Genomic DNA, 17,885 nt, shown 5'->3' on the forward strand with positions numbered 1-17,885 from the left:
CCTGTAGGCCCCTTTAGGTACTGGAAGGAAAAAATACTCTTGTTCTTTCCCTGTTGTTGCGCCACTGGTGACAGCCAGAATTCCTTCTGTAAGAATTCTATGAAGAAATATTTCTAAGTAATTTTTCTAAAGAGAAGGTCTCTCGGCCTTTCCTTAAGCTGAAAATGCTTAGATTTAAGCTAAAATGCCAAGACCCTACTGCTACAACAGCAGCTGAGGGGACGCTGCTCCTAAGAGCCACACTTTCTCACATCCTATTAATAAGGTTACAGCATATGCTTCCTAAGGGGCTTGACAACTCTCCAGTCTGCTTTACCTTACAGAAAAGTGGAGAATGAAGCATGTGCTGATATGAGGGTGAGGGATAGAGGAGCTGTCAGCGCTAGGACTACTCTGGGTTCCTACTCAAAGAGCCATGCTAAGCGAGGGTGGAGGGGGTATTGACCCCTTCCTTAGGCATTCCAGTAAACAATTACATTTATTTAACAAACTGTAGATTAACACCAACCTGTAGTTTAATAATTCCATAGAAAAACACTGTGATTCATATGAATAAAACATGAATTGACCATGCTCACATTCCTTGAGCTCTTGCTTTGCATTCTTCCACTGCAGTTGCATTACAGCGCTCCTTAGTACTTAAAAAATCTGCAGGGGATAAGAAATAAACACCTATTATTATGCTGAAAAGGCAAAGTGGCATAGTAGCAAAAAGTTTTGAGTATCTATTAATTCTCAGAATCTTTGAATTCTCAGTAAAGTAAGTGTGAGCATAATGCAATTTTGATTAAATTAATGCTTACGTACTTCACTGTCTTCCCATTCTAGGTTGGCTAGGATTGGCTGAGTCTGATTTAAAACCATGGCCCCACCTAGCTGCTGAGTGGTGGTGGTGGGAAGAGTTTTTTTTGCAGGGGGTGTGCAGGAGTTTTCTCAGTCTATAGCAATTTATGGAAACAGTCAGAAAAGCAGCTAATACCCATCTCTGGCAGGGTATGTTCTTACATTTCTTCTTTCATGCTTAAAGACTGCAATACCTGTGCTGAGGATTTGATTACTGTGAGGCTACATCTGTTAAATGAAAACCTGTGAAATTACTCAGGAAGTTTTTCTAACGTGAGAAACAAAGTTTGATTTTTTTTTTTTTCCATTCACAATCCAAGAAAACAGTTTCTCAGATTTAAGTTACTCCTTTGGCTTTCAAGCATCAAATACAGCCACATTCATTCTGATATTAGGGGGAGATAATAAATGCAAACATACTTTTTTAGGTATTAGGACACTAGGAACTACTTGCCAGAGGTAAAATGGTTTACCACAGACTGCAGAGAATTTAACTGGAGTTTAAATTACTCACAGGGGAATCCTCAGGCTCCAATTCTGATTGTCCTTTCTGCTGTATAAAAATTTATTCTAGAATGCAAATGAAAATTGGTCACTGCTCATCTTTTGGCTACCAGATACTCTTTATTGTATCCTTCCTGTTTTTTTTGGTTTGTTTTGCTTTTTTGCTTTTTTTTCTCATTTATTTATCTAAGCCAAAAGTTCAAAAGAATGAAATAAGAAATCTCTTATTTTGTGAACAGGAAGTGTAAAATGTTTCTTTCCACCCACAAAGAATCGACTATGTCCACTGCAACAAATCCTTTGAATGTGCTATCTTTATCACTAGTATGTACAAAGAACAGTGACAGAAGAAGGAAGAAGGGGAACAAAAAAGCTAACAAGTAGCTGCTGTTGCCCAGAAACAGGCTAACAAGCTACAGAAAGGGAAAATTCTTAAAAAGAACACACAAGTCAGATGTTTCAGGTTTTATCATCTTGGGCTTTTTTATTTAGGGTGAAAAATGTTTTAGAAAATAAGACAATGATAAAGTTGCCTGGATTCAGGGAGGCTGTTTGTCAGTGATTGGTTTTCGGGGGGTCCTCATGTGGAACAGCCGATGTGGGTGGCTGTTACCCATGGCAGCAAACTGCCAGGGACTGTAAAACAGCCGTAGCTTTCCTGCTTTTGTTTCCTCTGCCAGAGCTCTGAAAAACACACAGGACTGCTACTACCACAGATCTGAACATTTTAAGGATGCTGCTGACATCCTCCAGTCCTCGGCCGCGGCACCGCAGCACTGCCCAGCAGCACGGCTTCCCAAGCGCTGGGTGCCCGGCCCCGCCCTCCTCACCCGCTCCTCGCCGTGACAGCCGCGCGTTACCCTTAATCCTCGCCACTGAGGTGGCCACCTCCCCTCAGCTTTAAGGAGGCTTTGGCTGGCTCTGGTCACCCCTCACTCTTTTTCTGTTTAAGTGCTACCCAAGGGCTATAAGATGTAGAGTTCTGGGAAACTCTTACTTTGCATAGGTTCTCTCTTACACAGGTATTTAAAAAAAGGCATTGATGGCATCTTATGACTAGAAAAATAGTTTATTTCTCTTCATCTTCAAGTTGCCTAATTTTCTGTCCTCTCAGAAATCCTGTATGAAGTGGACCTGTAGATTCTGATTACTAGGGTCTCCTCTAAAAGTCACTGCATGGAAAGCTTCTGATTGCAGAAACTTTTGGATCTGACTGGCCAATAAACTTGAGGTTTTAGTAACAGATGTGCTGTGTCCAGCACACAGAATGCCCTTCCCTTCCAAAGGGAAAGGAATAAGGCCATAAGAAGGAGGCGGATAAGTCAGTTTGAATTTCCAGCTGGCAGCTGGCATGCAGACAATCCACTTTACACCAGTGTGGTACTCAAAAGGAGGAGTGAGCACCTCATTTAAATCTGCATCATGCTAGTAAAGGAACATGAACTGGTTTTGAAATTGTTCTCTAGCACTGTGGAGGAAGACCAGGAGTTTGGGATCCAGTTCAGAGCACAGGCCGAAGGAGGAGACATTTACAGCATCTGAGAGCAGTTCCCAGAAGAGGAGACAGCAGCAGTGGGGCAGGAAGGTCTTAAGCTGTATCTATTAAATCAGCCATCCAGCACAACCATTGCAATTCCCCTTATGGTACTGACAGTATGAAGCAAAAGGATTTCCTCCTGATCTTTTTCCAACAGTAATTTCACAGAGCTAGGAAGTGGGAATGTGTCAGAGGATGGCTCTTCTTGTGTCCCACCACACTGGAGCATGGCTGGGTGGACCATCCCTCAGGGTCTTGGGAAGGAAAGAAGAGAATGCTGAAGATATGCAACATCTATGTTTGTACTTTTATTCTTTCCCATGTGATGACTCTGTATATCTCATGGGAACTCCCAAGTGATGAGCCACAAACTCTGGTTGATGTCTGTTTAAAACCAGTTTGCTGTGCTCCTGCAGACTGTCCTTCAAGCAAAGGTAGTGCAAACAAAATACGACGTATTTACTGAAAATGTGCCTTTTTTCTTTGAAGCTGCCTGTAATCACATAGCTAGGGAACAGTCTGATGTTTAGATTTTTAAGTGTATGGCTGGTTATGCTTAGCATATTTGTCATCTTTTCCCTTTCCTGTTGCACTGCTTGTAGTCACAAATTATGTTACAAAAAGAGTGAGGTCTGAGAGCAAGTCACAGCAGCCCTGAAACAATAGGCCAAGAAACTAGTAAGGGACTTTTAGGTGGTGGCCATATCCTCTGAGCCTCGTAAGAGTGACTTCAGATGGCTCTCTAAAACAGTTGCCACTCAGAAGAGAGTCTGGCTATTTCCCATGATGCTGAATGCCCAAAGGGATCTGGTGATGAGCCTAACACATCTTCTTGGGAGAAAGGCTGGGCCAGCTGCCACAGCTTCTCCCCTGTGCAGCCAAACTTAGTCTCCTGCTCCAGAGAGCTGGCTTTGAGCCCATCGGATAAATCCTTCTCTTGGATATGGAAGCATAAATTCTGAAAGTCTTAGCTGGTTTCAAAGGAGGTATTCCAGATTTACACCAGTTTTCCTGTGGTCAGAAGCCAATCTGAGGTCTAGAGAATAAAATGAATTCACACTTTTTGTCAAAATTTATAAGGATCCTTTACAGAGCTTTCAAACAGGATTTATCTTCTGGTTAAAAATACATTTCAGTTGACTTCATCCTTGTCAGCTATTGAGCAACATCCCAAAAATCATATTTTGCAGGATTTCTTTACTTATAAATGCTTATATATGTGAACAGTACCATGGAAATAATTTAAACTATAAATTTACTGTCAACTTATTAAAAAAATACTGTCGTTTCACTATTTTTCTTGAAAAATTTTAATAGAGTAGTTTATATTCTGTTAGGTTAGACTAGTAATGCAACTCTACAGTTGCAGATATGAGCTCCAAATATTGGCTTCCAGCAACTATGCACTGATGCAGTGGGATTCTGCTGCTAAGTGTCACTCTATGTTAATTTTTGGGCACTATTTGTTTACAAATTTTGTTTTTCAATATTTTAGTCATTAAGATTAGGAAAGTGTAATGATAAATATCGCTTCAGTATTTTCTTTCATTTCCCGAAGAAAAATCCTTTTTTAAATATAAGCTATTCTGTGTTATAGTTGACATCACCTATGATTCTGTTTGGGACAGTATTTGAGAATCCTGGACAGTTCAAAAATATGCTATTGCATGTTAGTGGGTTTGTCCCTAAGGTCGCTTAACACTTCATAAAATCATATTTTCCGTTGCTTAAAGCACCGATAAAACTTCAACCATGTGAGCTGCATTTTCTGTGCTTTCTGCTTCAGGCTACTCTTATTTATCTACAGAAAGTTTCAGATGGAGCACTTCAGCCCGGTAAAAACATTTAGTTTAGCTCAGTAAAACAAGTGGGGCATAGGCACGGGAAGAGGCAATGGGAATGAAGTCAGAACCAAAGGGAAGGAAACTAATCTGGGATGCAGCTACTAGGAAGGGAAAGACAGTCCAGGGAAAGAGGATGGAGCAAGGAATTATACTGACTGGTAAGGTCTCTGGAGAAGGGAATGACAGAACTGAAAGACGTCTTGAAGACTGAGCTGATAGAGACAGAATAGAATTGGATAAGGAAGCTGGAAGTGTTTCTTGTTGCCCTTCAGAATTGCAATCAGATTCAACTCTTGGTGGGCTTTGGCATTCCTAACCCCATCCTTGCAGGTTTGGACACCTCTGTTTTCCTCCTGGGCCACTCACCTCTGCCTCCATGTCTCGCATGCATTTACTTTATGGCCAAGGTCAGTCAAGAGATCCTTCACCCATACAGGCCTCCCACGGCTTTTCCACACTTTCCTGCTCATCAAGACGGACCACTCTCGAGCTTGGAGGAGGTGATCTCTGAAAATGACACAGAAGAGCTGCTGGAGAAGAAAACATCCTGAACATTAAATGCTGTCTGAGATTATAGTGTGCCATCACATTATAGCCTTGCATCTGTGAAAACTTTTTTGCCGTCCTCTCACCCTCTCACTGACTGAGGCAATTATAGACAGCATATTTTCACAACTGTCCATTTCTTATTTTATGGATATCTGTCCTGAACTTAGACTCTAATTGACAGAAATGCTGAGCACGATTTATTCCAACTAAGACAAATAACAATTTGTAATTTGAACATAAAATGCTGTATTGTTCCAAACACCATGCTGAGAGCATCTCAGTACAGCACTTCCAAGTTTGGAGAAACTTTTGACCTTCATCTCTCTGTGCCACAATTAAATGCCATCCCTTATCTTGCAAGAGTTTGTGAAGTTAAATTAATTAGTCACTGTGAAGCCCTTAGAGACAGTCGTGAGTGATAAATGAGACAGAAAAGTCTGTGAGATAACTATTTCTCTTCTGAGATGCTTTGAACAGTGAGAAACAAATAAGATTAGTGCCACACACAGCATAAAAAGCATACCAGAAGGTGCTGGGCAGGTTTTTATGAGACTGTTTACCCTCGGCACTGAAAGAGGCAAGTATCCTTCATCAGACAATGAGAGACATCAATGCTGCAAGAAAAAATGGATTTCATTAATAGCATAGAACATATTTTCTATAGAATTACGGTACTGTAATCACTGCAGCTTTCCCAGGTATTTTGTTACATCCCTCTTCACAGAAACAAAGCTAAAACATGAACACTCTCCCCTGCTATCTTTCATGGAAATCAGATTATTTAGTGCCAGATTTTCAAGTCTGCTCTTTCTAGAAGATGGGGTATGCATTTATAATTCAACAACTGCCATTCTGGCAGCAGGGAAACTTCTCTCCTAACTGCTTCAGATTTAGAATGTATGAACTTTAAAGCCAAAGATGTAATCCATTCAGTGAAAAATTTGTAGTGGTCAAACCCCAGCTGTAACCATGGAGTTCCTGTGGCTTTACAGCACAGTGAAACTGAAGCAAATGGGATGAGTTGGTGAGCATAAAATTCTGGACCTCTGGCACCTCTCAAACCCACCTAAACCTGTTTCTGCCTCTGACACTCTTCTGTGAGTTCTCTTCACAACGTGACTTCTCTTCAAGTTAGAAGTCTGCTTCAGCTTTATCGGTGACAGTGGAATTTCCAATGGCCAGCTGGAAAACACTTTATTGGCACTTGAAACCATGCACTACCTACCGAAAGGCACACAAAGCTTTACAGATATCCTAAATTTAACATGCCCACATCTGGTATTCCAGCAGAGATGAGTTAGGCTGGGAGCAAAATTGCTGGGAGCACAAACAATATGCACTGGAAGCTGGAACTGGATGTAAAGTCTTCACTTCAGAGTCACAGCAATTCATTCTTTATTACGAACACATCAACAAACAAAAAGAAACAAAAAACAACCCAAAAGCCAAAAAGAGTACAAAAACATATAAGCTAGAGGAATATTCTGTAATAATTAAAATTCCTCTTAAATTACGATACTGCCCTGTCAGACAAAGAGCAAAATTGTAAAAATGAAATGAGCTTACAACAAGCCAGTCTCATTTCCACCAAATGCACCAGAGGGGTGAGGATGGGAGAAGTGGCCTTGCTGTGCCTGGGGCAGGAATGCTGCCGCCCGGCCCTCTGGCAGCGCCGGGAAATCGGGAAGAGAAGCCGAGCGAGGCTCTGTGCTGAGGGCGCAGGAGTGACTGCATCCTTCCTGTGCCACTCTGCAGTCGCCATCACAGGAAGCTTACACTTTTCCTTGATGTCATTTGCCCCACTGAAATCTATTTCTCCGAACTGTGACAACTGTCCATTTCCACACAATTAAAGAAGACTTTATCCAGCAGAAAAAAAGCAACATTTGCTCTTGTGCTCACTCCCCTCTGCCTCCATCTGACAACTGGACCAAACACTTGGTAGTGGGACAAAGGGAATGAAAATGCAGTACTTGGAAGAATCTGGAGCCTGCACCTTCAACTTATTTTAGATGTGACAGGATCAAAAATAATTTTTCATTTAATACAATAAGCATTTGGTTGACATGTCAGATACTTTGCAGTCTGTAAGACATTGTTAAAAATGTAACCAGCCATGGAGGTTTCAGGAGGAATCAGTATGTATGGCATGTTCCGGTGGATGACAGAAATAAATCCTTTACATACAATGTCAAAGGCAGAATTCTTCAGCCTACACAGTCACAATGAAAAGCAGGATGATCCTGGGTGAAAAGATATTTTTAAGTCTGTACTACTGTTAAGATTACACAATCACCCATTTGGCTTATGAAAACGGAAGGTACTGAGATGAGAAGACCAAGGAAAGGTCTTCACAGCTTCTCAGTTTATTCCAGGCAGCAAAATGTTGTCTGAAAAGGCCATATAGGTAAGAGGACTAAAGAGCAGTGATGTTATCAGACCATGAAGAGTATGGGGCATGAAATGCCCTGGACATGTCTCTTAACAATTGCACGAAAAAAACACATTCTTTAAATCCTTTGTGGGGCTATTAACAATTTTTATGAATATTTACAATTTTATTCCTGATAAGCTGTTGTAGTTCTTCACAGCTACCTGAACATCACCCTTGTCGCTGCAATTTTAATGTTGCCATATTCTGAACAAAACCACACCAAAAAACACGCTAAAAGTAACGCTCTTCTTAAACCTGCTTGGAATTTCACTGGCACGAACATTTTAGAAATTTCAATCTCTTATTACTATCTCTTATTTACACTGGGCTGAGGTACAGAAACGGAAATGAGAAAAGACAAAAATAAATGGCATCATCTTATCTTCAGAGCTGCCCCACGACTCTCCAGCCTGCCCAGAAGACAGCTGGGCCAGCACGGCCAGCCCAGCACCTCCACAGCACGGCGCTCACAGACCTTCCATGGGGCAGCGGGGCTCTGTCAGAGGGGTGGCTGTGCTCTGCCTAAAGCAAGGCTGTTCCTTAAATGAAGTCAGCTTCAAGCTCGATCAGGAAACTCCAGAAAAACGGTTCGCTGGTAGGCGGGAAGACTGACGTTAGCATGGCGTTAGGGGCCACAGATGAAACAAGCTGCCCCCGGAGGTTAGAAAGGCCTGGAAGCTTTGATGTAGCTGGAGCATGGCTCCTTTGTTTGTAAAAGGCTCCCCTGTGGAGTTTTTGTTTGGGTTGTTAAGATCTGTTTAACTCAAAGAGCTGACAATAAGCACTTGGGAGCAAAATCATCTCTTTGAAAGTCTTTTTGCTGCTCAACTGCATTGGCCAGCCCTGCCAATTTATAGCTTTGCTTGCTCTGACAGCTCCAAAGGCTGCTTAAGCAAACAATTAAGCTTTGCTGATCACTCGGGGCATCAAAATGGCAAAATATGCACTTTCTGCATAGCCAAGAACATACTCAGAACAAAAAAGCTTTCTCTCTTCCTCTTCCTCTTTCTCGTGTCTTGTATTAGGCAGCTCAAGGTTTCAGGTTTTAGTAGTCAAGGGCAACCTACCCTCAGCAAGGACTGTACTGGTGTGTGAGAGCCCTGGTCTGGGAAATATTAGTATTAAAGGAGGGTGTTGGTTTACGCTCAATGTTCCTTATGTAAGGCCATCCCTTCTGAATACCTGAGACAGTTCTGATTGCTGATCAAGGTTGCTGCATGTTCCCCTGCACAGACAGATTTGGTAAGTGCTGCTCATTATTTCCAAAACAAACCAGTACAGACCTTGCCTCCTGCTCACTGCATTGGCTGCCTGTTTCCTCCCATGACCTAAATGATGGGCACGACGACTTCCTCATCACCATCTGCACTCTGTGCATTTAATTCTGAAGCAGCAGCAAAGTCTAAAGGCAGAGAATATTGATGTGCTGTTCCTACTTAACACAGCTTTGCAGTGTAAGATTTGGGTTATATGTGCAAGCAGAAAACATTTTGCTCCAAGTGAGTGCCACAGTGGGATCATCGTAACTTACTAGATTAAGTGCACAGATCAGGAAGCTGTTGTGCTGGGTTTGGAGTAACAATAAAGAATTAAGATGGTTCAGGAAGTTTAACATGTTGAAAAAAATGTTCCATTCTGAAAAGACTTTTGGGGAACGATCGAAAAACCTGCTCTATCAGAGCACCTGATTTTATAAAGAAAATATCTTTAAGAGTAAGAAAGGAAGCCAAACTTGAACAAGTTCACTGTCCGCTTTTAAACTTAATGTCTAGCAAATTCCATCTCTGACAAATTTTAGACTTCTGTCTGGCAGATGTAGATGTCATCACTCCAGCCAGGTCTTATGGCCTCACCTTCGAACTCTTCCCTGTTCCACTTCACTCATGTTGCTGTGGGCAGAACACTGATGGACACAATGTAAGGATTGAACATCTATTTGCTTTGGTATCAGTACCACATTTGTTTCTCTATGAACAGGATCACAAAGAAGTGATTGAGAACGAACTTCTATTCTCTAGTCCTTCGCATACATGCACACAAGGGCCCTTAAATCTGTCCCACTGCTCAAGCTCCTGTACAGATCCCAGTTTACAGCATTTTCTCTCTTGGCAGTTAAAGGATTTATTTCCACTGCAGAAGACAATGGGTGAAAAGTCACTATATAGTAGTTTTTTTGTGAGAAAAAAGGAGTTTTGCTTAATGCAGTTATTTTATCCTGCCTTTATCTACCTAAAATGGCAGCACTTTATAGAACATTTGGAGAATGCAGGAGGTGTTTTGTGGGAAGTATTAATGAATAATTCACGAAGGATTAAAAATACTTTCTGGTTTTAATTCAGAATCCTTTTATTTTCCCTTGGTTTCCTTCCCTATTTATATTGAACATAAACAAGGAACTTGTTCTGAAATAGTTAGATGAATGGGAATGAACTGGAGTGAAGTAAGTCAAATAATTCCTAAAATAATTAGATGAATTCTAGACCTTGTATTCATACCTAAGTAAAAATGACTGCTTAGACATCCAGATCATCCACACAGTTTGCCACAGCTGCAAGGAATTTGTAGGTGGTGAATTATCTAAGAATCTGCCCATTTTTGGTGGCCTGAGACACTGCTGTTGCCTTGAGCTGTAGCTGAACCTTTCGCTGAGATTGGGCTCATCTTTCAGATTCAATCATCAAATGTTCCTATAAAACAGGGCTGTGGAGACTGTAGGGGAATGGGTAGGGATGCAAGAACAGATATTAGAGCCAGGAATCAAATGTTGTTCTGAATCATTATTTAGAAGATTCTTCAGCTGTGGATAAACTGAGAGGAGCACTTACAGTGCCGTTCTTCAGTGTGGATATCCTTACACACCCTTTTCACAATTATTTTTCCCAATTTACCCGAGCATTTTGAAGATTTCAAAAGACTTTACAGAACGAAGGTAGCAAGAGAACAGGTAAAACACTGCAGCTCCGTAAAGCCCCGACAAGGAGGATTCCAGTCCATTCTGAGTCGCGTTTACATGGTACCAAAGTACAAGGAGGATGTTTGAAGGGGTATTTCCAGAGGGGTTTCTCCTCTGGCTCTCTGGGGCTATGCCTGTGTGTCTGACTCAGCATGGTCAGCTCTACGATGAGCCAGCAAACACACCATCCTTTTTCTAACTTTCTTCTGTTAAAAACAAGTTGTAATTGGTCACAGTGTCTTGGTATTTTCATATAAAGCTAAAATCGAAAGGAACATTCTGCCTTTACCTCTAGTTCTTATTTCTCTGGTAACGTGATCTAAGGATCAGAATCTTGACTTCAGATACCTTTCAACCCTTAGATTTCAGAAAGGTTTCAGGGTTAGTATTATTTTTGCTTGTTTTCTTTTTCTCACTATAAATACGATGAGCAAAAGGATGTTGCCATGGAGACATTTCATAACGTAGTTAAAGGCACTTGTTACAGTTATGTGCCACAGAGTCATCCTCATTTATGTCTGAATTATAAAGATGTGCAAAAAATCACCACAAAAATATACACAGTCTATTACCTTTCTCAGATGTTTAAAATTCTCATTTAATTTTCAGATGAAACAAATTATTTGGCACACTGCATTATTTGAGACCTACACAGTTACAACCAGAATGGAGGATAATAGCTCATTAAAACCAATACACTTTACACTTACATGAGGTGTCATCACGACCTGAAGTCCAACCTTGCAGTATGCTGAACTAGAGACTACAAATGAAAATTGCTGAGATCTTGCAACCCAATTTTTCCATGGCTACGCCATGTGCTTGTGGTAGACCTGTGTAAAATTCAGTGGATTTGCTTCGTCTGCTTTCTGCCTTCACAAAAGGCAGGGTTTTTCATGAACTATTGACGTACAGTGCCATAGAGCCTTCTCTCAGGCAATTAGCAGCCTGGCACGTTAGCCAGGTCTGTGCTGCTCTGAAAGCAGCCGAGGTGTTGCTGTCCTCCACCTGACTTTCTCCCTGAGCACTGGAAGCTCACCTGCAGGCCATGTGCCCAGGCCCTGCTGGGGCTGCCCTGTCCCCTCGATGTCACTCAAGCACACGAGTACATAGCAAGTTCTGCTCTTCCTTGAGTTGGAACTTGCAGGCTGTGTGCACCGCCTGCAAGGTTGAGAAATCCAGGCACTCATCTGGAACAGACAGGATGGGCCTCAGTGTGGAATTTCTGCAAGAGCTTTTGAGCATGTAAGTCTCTGGCACACCTGCAGCACGTCCATACTGCTGGTTTGTCAGGATGGAGCTGAAGGGCTTCCACCAGAGAGAATGAATTTTAGTCAGAGTCTTTCTGAAACTAATGCTTCAAGTGGTCATAGTAAGGCTTTCTCACTAGCACCAGAAGGGAATATAATCAGTCCTGAGCTTACCATTGCTAAAATAAAACTCTGTGCTGTTCTGAATCCAGTTGGGAAAGAGGAAGCCAAGGTCAAAATAGTACTTTCAGGGCTGAATACAGTTGTAGTCTGAAGAGGGCTATGCAATCGCTTTCTTGTCAGGTGACTGGTAGTGTGCACCAACCAGAGTTACTGCAAATGATTAATTGCCTGAAATAAGGTAATGGATCCTATTATGCATCCACACCAGCTAGTGTAACAGCAGACTATGTCATTCCTTGCGTAGGCTCTTCCACCTTAACAGTGTTTTATTTTGGATTGAGAGAGGGGTCACTGATAGCATTCCTTCAACCAGGACTAACTGCTGGCTCCTCAGCTGCCTCAGAACCCCAGAACACAGAAAAGCCCTGCAGTAGCCACAACCTTTTGCTGCCAGCCTCAGGGACTTCCCAAGCTCTAGGAGAACTGCGGTGATCTGTATAGAATTCATGTGGAAGATGCATGGTGACCCTCTGCATCAAAAAAAAAACAGGTGTGTGCGCACAAAAACACATCATGTATTGTTGGCTACAGTTCATCTCTTACTACCAAATATTAAACGTATTGCAGACCGAGCATTTAGTAACAGTCTTCAACTAACATAGCTGAGAGCCAAATGTACAAAAAAATGACACACAAACCCTATTACTTTTCTGAATATACGAATATATCATTAAGAAACCTCAAATATATTTTGAAATATTGTCAGAACATCCACAGCTTCAGACATAACTTTTATCATGTCTTTTTAGTGACAACCGTGGAGTAGCAGTCATTTTCACATAGCATAAAAAAGACAAATCCATAGCAGATGTGCATAATTGTTTGGTGAAAAACTTGCACATAATCCCGGTAAACTGTCTTGAACATTTGCTATAAAAATTTAGCACAGTGAACTCCGAGAAACAAAGGAGGTTCACATTGCATCTTGGCCAAGGTCAAGAGTACTATCTGAATACATACAGAGACCACAACAGAACAGCAACAGCCCTATAAAATTAAATAAAAAATGTAAGGAGTAAGGAAATATCATGGTTTAAAGCTGTGCGTGGGGTTTGTTGAGTGATATTTTCAGGTCCAAACACTTTTAGACCTGCCTGGTTATTTGCAGCCTAGGTTCGATCTGAATACATCCAATTAGTTTTACACTGCTGTAGCTGAAACACTAGCAGGCTGGACCACATTTTTTGAAAGTAACAGGAAAATATTTTTAAAATGCCAACTGAATGCAGAGCTGCTGATTGGAAAGAAGCAAATACAAATGAATAAATAAATTTTTAAAAAGATGAAGCGACAACAATGGCCACAAAGAAGAGAACTTACTCAGCACAATAGAAGTTTCCAAACATTCAGAACTTTGTATTTCCTTAGAAACATATGTAAGCCATAACAACTCACTCCTCGCTATGCTAAGCTACATTTAAAGTATTAAACCAAAGACACTCTGGAGTTAGAACAGAAATGATTAAGATGGATCTTCAAAGGTGTATTTGTGATATATTTTATCTAAGGAAGTGAGTCTCAAGAAGGGTTGCTCTGATTTTTCTCAAAATTTTCAGTGAGAACCTTTGGAAAGGGACTCTTCCATACAGCACAGAGCAGCAGTTCTGCAGCTTGAGGGTCGGTCGAGCCAGCCGCAGAGCCCACATGGCAGCAGGACACCGCCGGGCTGAGGCGATGCTGGGGCAGAGCACAGCAGGCCCTGCAGCCGGCCCGAAGGTCTGCTCCGTGTGCCAGGGACAAGCCGCCTTTTACTCATTTACAAACTGCCTTCAAATTATGCCCTTCTGCGTTCTGACTACTGAAACCACTGAGGTATAGTCAAATTGAATTACAGGTTAGGATTTAAACAGGCTGTAATTTCAGTCTTCTAATTCCAACTTCCTACATAATCCTCTACATGTACTTGACAATGTGCCTTTGTCAAACTGACTGTGGCCCAGCTCCCCAGGAAGAGAAGGCAGGAGAAAACCCCTCGGCCTGCTGCACTGCTGGGCCCTGTGCTCCTCTCCCCCTCTCCTGGAGGACAGCGGTGTGAAACCCTGCCCACCTGCAACAGGTGCTCATGTCTCTTCTTCCTCTGCTGTGCAGATACAGCAGATGTGTACAATGATGTGAAAACAAGAAATAGCCCAACGGCAATTAGAAGAGCAAGAAGGAATATACATTCCGCATTGCAAAATGTCAACCGTATTTTAAGATTACTGTTCTTTAAAAACTAATAACTTAAAAATAGACTACTGAAATAAGCACATACACGCATGCATTCAAACACACACAGGAATAGACACAAAAGAGAAACGGGTTACATATAAGGAATTAAACCACCCCATCTTATGCTAACTTTTTTCAGTTGCATATTCTAAATTGAAAGCATGAGACACAGCGCGCTATATTGCTATTCATGGGCACACTCACTATTCCCACTGTGACATACATGTGTTTTTGTACTCATAATTTCTACACATATGCACTACACATGTCCCCTATTTTATTCTATTTTACAAGTAAAGGGAAAGATCATCATGAAGGCATTTCCCTCTCAAATGCAACAGCAAAGACAAAAACACTACAATCTCAGCAGCCATCCATCTTGTGTGTTATTCAGCAGAAATGGCAACGCTTTTCAATGCTGCCTTTCCTTTCTCTTTTTTACAATTTTTTTTCTCAATTTCCAAGTGCTTTAACAAGTGGGATTGCCGCACGGGTTTGGGCCGGGCTCCATCCCGCGTGGTGCAGGGAGTTGCCATGGTGACGCCATGTGTGGTTGCCATGGGGACGGAGGCGGCTTGGCCGCGCTCTGGCTGACACCTGGGGCAGGGATGCACATGCAGCAGGCACCCAGCAGCAGATGGGCTTCTTCGTGGTGTGCCAGGAGTTCTGCTGAAAATTAAGTCGCTTCTTTGTCTGAAATGAGTTGTGTGCTAGTAGATTAATTCTGCAGAAGCAACAGAGTTCTGGTTGCAGGGAGACGGGAGGTATAAGAGATCAACTGACTGGAAGTCATGTGAGGATTCAACACTGGTGCAGATTTCTGCACTGCAAGGCTTTCCCCAGTTCTACTGTATTGACTGAAAGCAGGATTACAGTGGAAGGCTCCAAAAAGAACTGGGGCAGTGAGCAAAAAACATCTTGGAAAGCAGGTTGAAAGGCAGCAGCACTAGCATGTAGACTGCACTGCAGCAAGACTTTGAAACAGAAAGGCTGTGGCACGTCATCTGCCACTCCGCACACAAGTACTAATCCGTGAGGCAGCAGTGCTCTCAAAGTATGCAATTTCGTTCAACGCACCAAACATTTGAGAGCTTCAAGAAACCTCATCTCACCAGAACAGCTGCACAATCACACAATGCTTCCCTTGCCCTCAGGTTTCTCTTCTCTGTGAGTAGTTCCATTTCTTCCACTAACTTTTAGTGGCTACTAAACTGTGGATGGATGGTAAACTCTTGCAGAAGACATCACTAAACTAAATGCAATGAGCCTTTGAAATGGCTCAGGACTCCTAATTGCTCCGACAACACTTGTCCTGGTATTAGGAATAGTAATAACAACAGATTGAAAATGCTTTTGAGCAGAGAAAGGAAAAGAAATAACTGCTCCAAAAGGCACAGAAAATAAATGCTGCACTAATAGCCAGTGCTTCAGCTGTGAAAAACATTGTTATTACATAATTTTTCCTTCTTATCCAAACAGACTGTTTCAAACGAGAATCTGCACTGGCTGACAATAATCAATATTCACGTCTCCAGCCTCCATTACAGGTGCTCCAAAGTACAGTGGTTAGATAACAATTCTTCCTAAGAGTTACAAAGAAATTCCACGGAACCACTGCAAGTCATTATCAAACCAGCATTTTGCCAGCCTTCCACAAACCCCACCAAAGCAAGCCCTGGCACATCTGCACTCTGTTGGGGAAGCATCAGAGATTTTTTAATCCTTGCAAACACCTTCCCCAGTGGAATTTCTGGAACCTTCTTCATTCTATTTTTATCACCTTCACTTTGAATGCAAACTGTTCACTAGACGGTTTCCAAAGCACACAGAAAAGACCGTCCCTGTTTGAGAAGTTTGTAACTGAAGGATCACTTCATCTGTTTCAGAGACACCAGCACTACAGAGTTTATAAACAACTTCTTTTTAATGTAATCTCATGTAAATTAAGAGTCAAATTAATTTCCTGTAATTAGAAAGCACAGCACTACCACTGCTACCACTGTATGTGTTTCTAAAGTTGGAACATTGTCCTTTTAGCATCCCTCATTTTGGCTTTGACAAGGCAGCGCAGCTCTCGGAGCAGCACTGCAGATTCCTTTGTGCAACACGACCCAGCCTCAAACCCTGCCACTGCCTTCAGCAATCAACAGGGAAATAAATGTATACACATGACTCAGTATCATAACTGTGACTAGCGTGCTAACCTCACTCATTCGTTCTGTCTATCGTAGTTATTTCTAGGGCACCACACTATCTGAATGCCAAAAATTGTCCTTGCCAGGAGCTGAACCCACACACGCTCAGTTTCTGAAGGAGTGCAATTTCTGGCACCAGAAAACCACTTCCGCTTAGGGAGCAGAAAATTACTGCAAATGGAATAGTGACCTGCATGGTAGCTGCCACCCTGAAGTGGGCTCTACCCAAAATTCAGTAGCACTATTAAGGTTCTTAGAGCTTATCCACATTTTTCACTTTTTTCTCCCACCCCCACAACTAGTTTTTCCATTTTCGTATCAGAGATAAGAGCCAAAATAGCATGAAATACATTTTTCTGGTAAAACTAAAATCAATACAGGAAATCTGAGGAATAGTGGGCTCCAACTTTAAATCTTACATTTAAATTGAGTCATTTTCTTGACATTTTTGAGATTTTCACCATAATACTTCGTAGCAAATCTGAATTTTAAATTATACTCAGAATCCTAAGTTGTGTTACTTCGAGTGTAGCAGACACTGGAGAACAAAAACCATGCTTAGCAGTAAAAATAATTGGTACTTCATACAAATATTCCCCTAACTTCTGCTGCGTTCCTATTTTGAAGACAGTGGAAAAGAGGGATGGAAAATGGGCAGAGGCTGTGCTCTTATAATGTAAGTTGCTCTAAAGACAGCGATGTGTATGTCACTGCAGAGCAAGAGGACTTGGCTTCACAGGCCTTGCCCACTTGAAGATGACTTTTTACTTCAGGATTAATATAGTAAAGTTTTTGTGCATTATAACATTACTGGAGAAAGGAAACTTGTAGCAGGGGAACATCTATTTGTTTCCAGCAGAAATAAAGTGTGCTTTGGGCATTTTTCCTGCTGGGTTCACTATTCAGTCAATCTGTAGCACAGCACACCTTTTCTAGCTTTTGCAAAAGTAAGCGCTGTCCTAATTTTCACATAAAGCAATCATTAAGGAGGAAATCTTACGCAAATAAACTGGCATTTCATATATCCAATGTAGTAATGTCTCTGCTACACATATGGTGTGACTATTTTAAAAATAAAAATATGCATTCTAAGATACAATGAAGAAAAGCTAGTAATTTTGTTCACAATTTAAAAACTGAGCATCTCTGAACATACATCTTGGCTGAAGGTTCTTTCTCTAGCCTGCAGAGAGTCCTTAAAGCCTTGATGTGAAACTGAAGGGTTTTTTGGGACAGATACACTAGAATTCTAGAATGATGGCTTTGAAGTACCATAAATTTTGACCTCTGTTGCATGTGCATCTCGTTATTTTTTTAACCCTCCACATAAAGTTCAGATGGCACTGTTACAATCAAGTGGCAGCAACAGAAAGATCTATTAT

The 17,885-nt window shown here is 41.6% G+C and overlaps 1 protein-coding gene and 1 long non-coding RNA gene across 5 annotated transcripts in view; one reads left to right on the forward strand and one right to left on the reverse strand.

The window, feature by feature from the left end:
* The window catches only part of SHISA9 (shisa family member 9), a 157,718-nt gene that overhangs the window by 47,969 nt on the left and 91,864 nt on the right, over positions 1-17,885 (forward strand). The gene's annotated exons all lie outside the window — the stretch shown is intronic.
* The window catches only part of LOC104913457 (uncharacterized), a 319,967-nt gene that overhangs the window by 27,904 nt on the left and 274,178 nt on the right, over positions 1-17,885 (reverse strand). The window contains exons 11-13 of the long non-coding RNA XR_004161534.2: positions 5,801-5,891; positions 5,095-5,235; positions 509-648 (exon numbers count right to left, since the gene is read on the reverse strand). This is a non-coding gene — a long non-coding RNA (uncharacterized LOC104913457). The remainder of the gene's footprint in view (positions 1-508; positions 649-5,094; positions 5,236-5,800; positions 5,892-17,885) is intronic.

This window comes from Meleagris gallopavo, chromosome 16, assembly GCF_905368555.1.
Source record: "Meleagris gallopavo chromosome 16, MGAL_WU_HG_1.1, whole genome shotgun sequence".
NCBI classification, from domain to species: domain Eukaryota; kingdom Metazoa; phylum Chordata; class Aves; order Galliformes; family Phasianidae; genus Meleagris; species Meleagris gallopavo.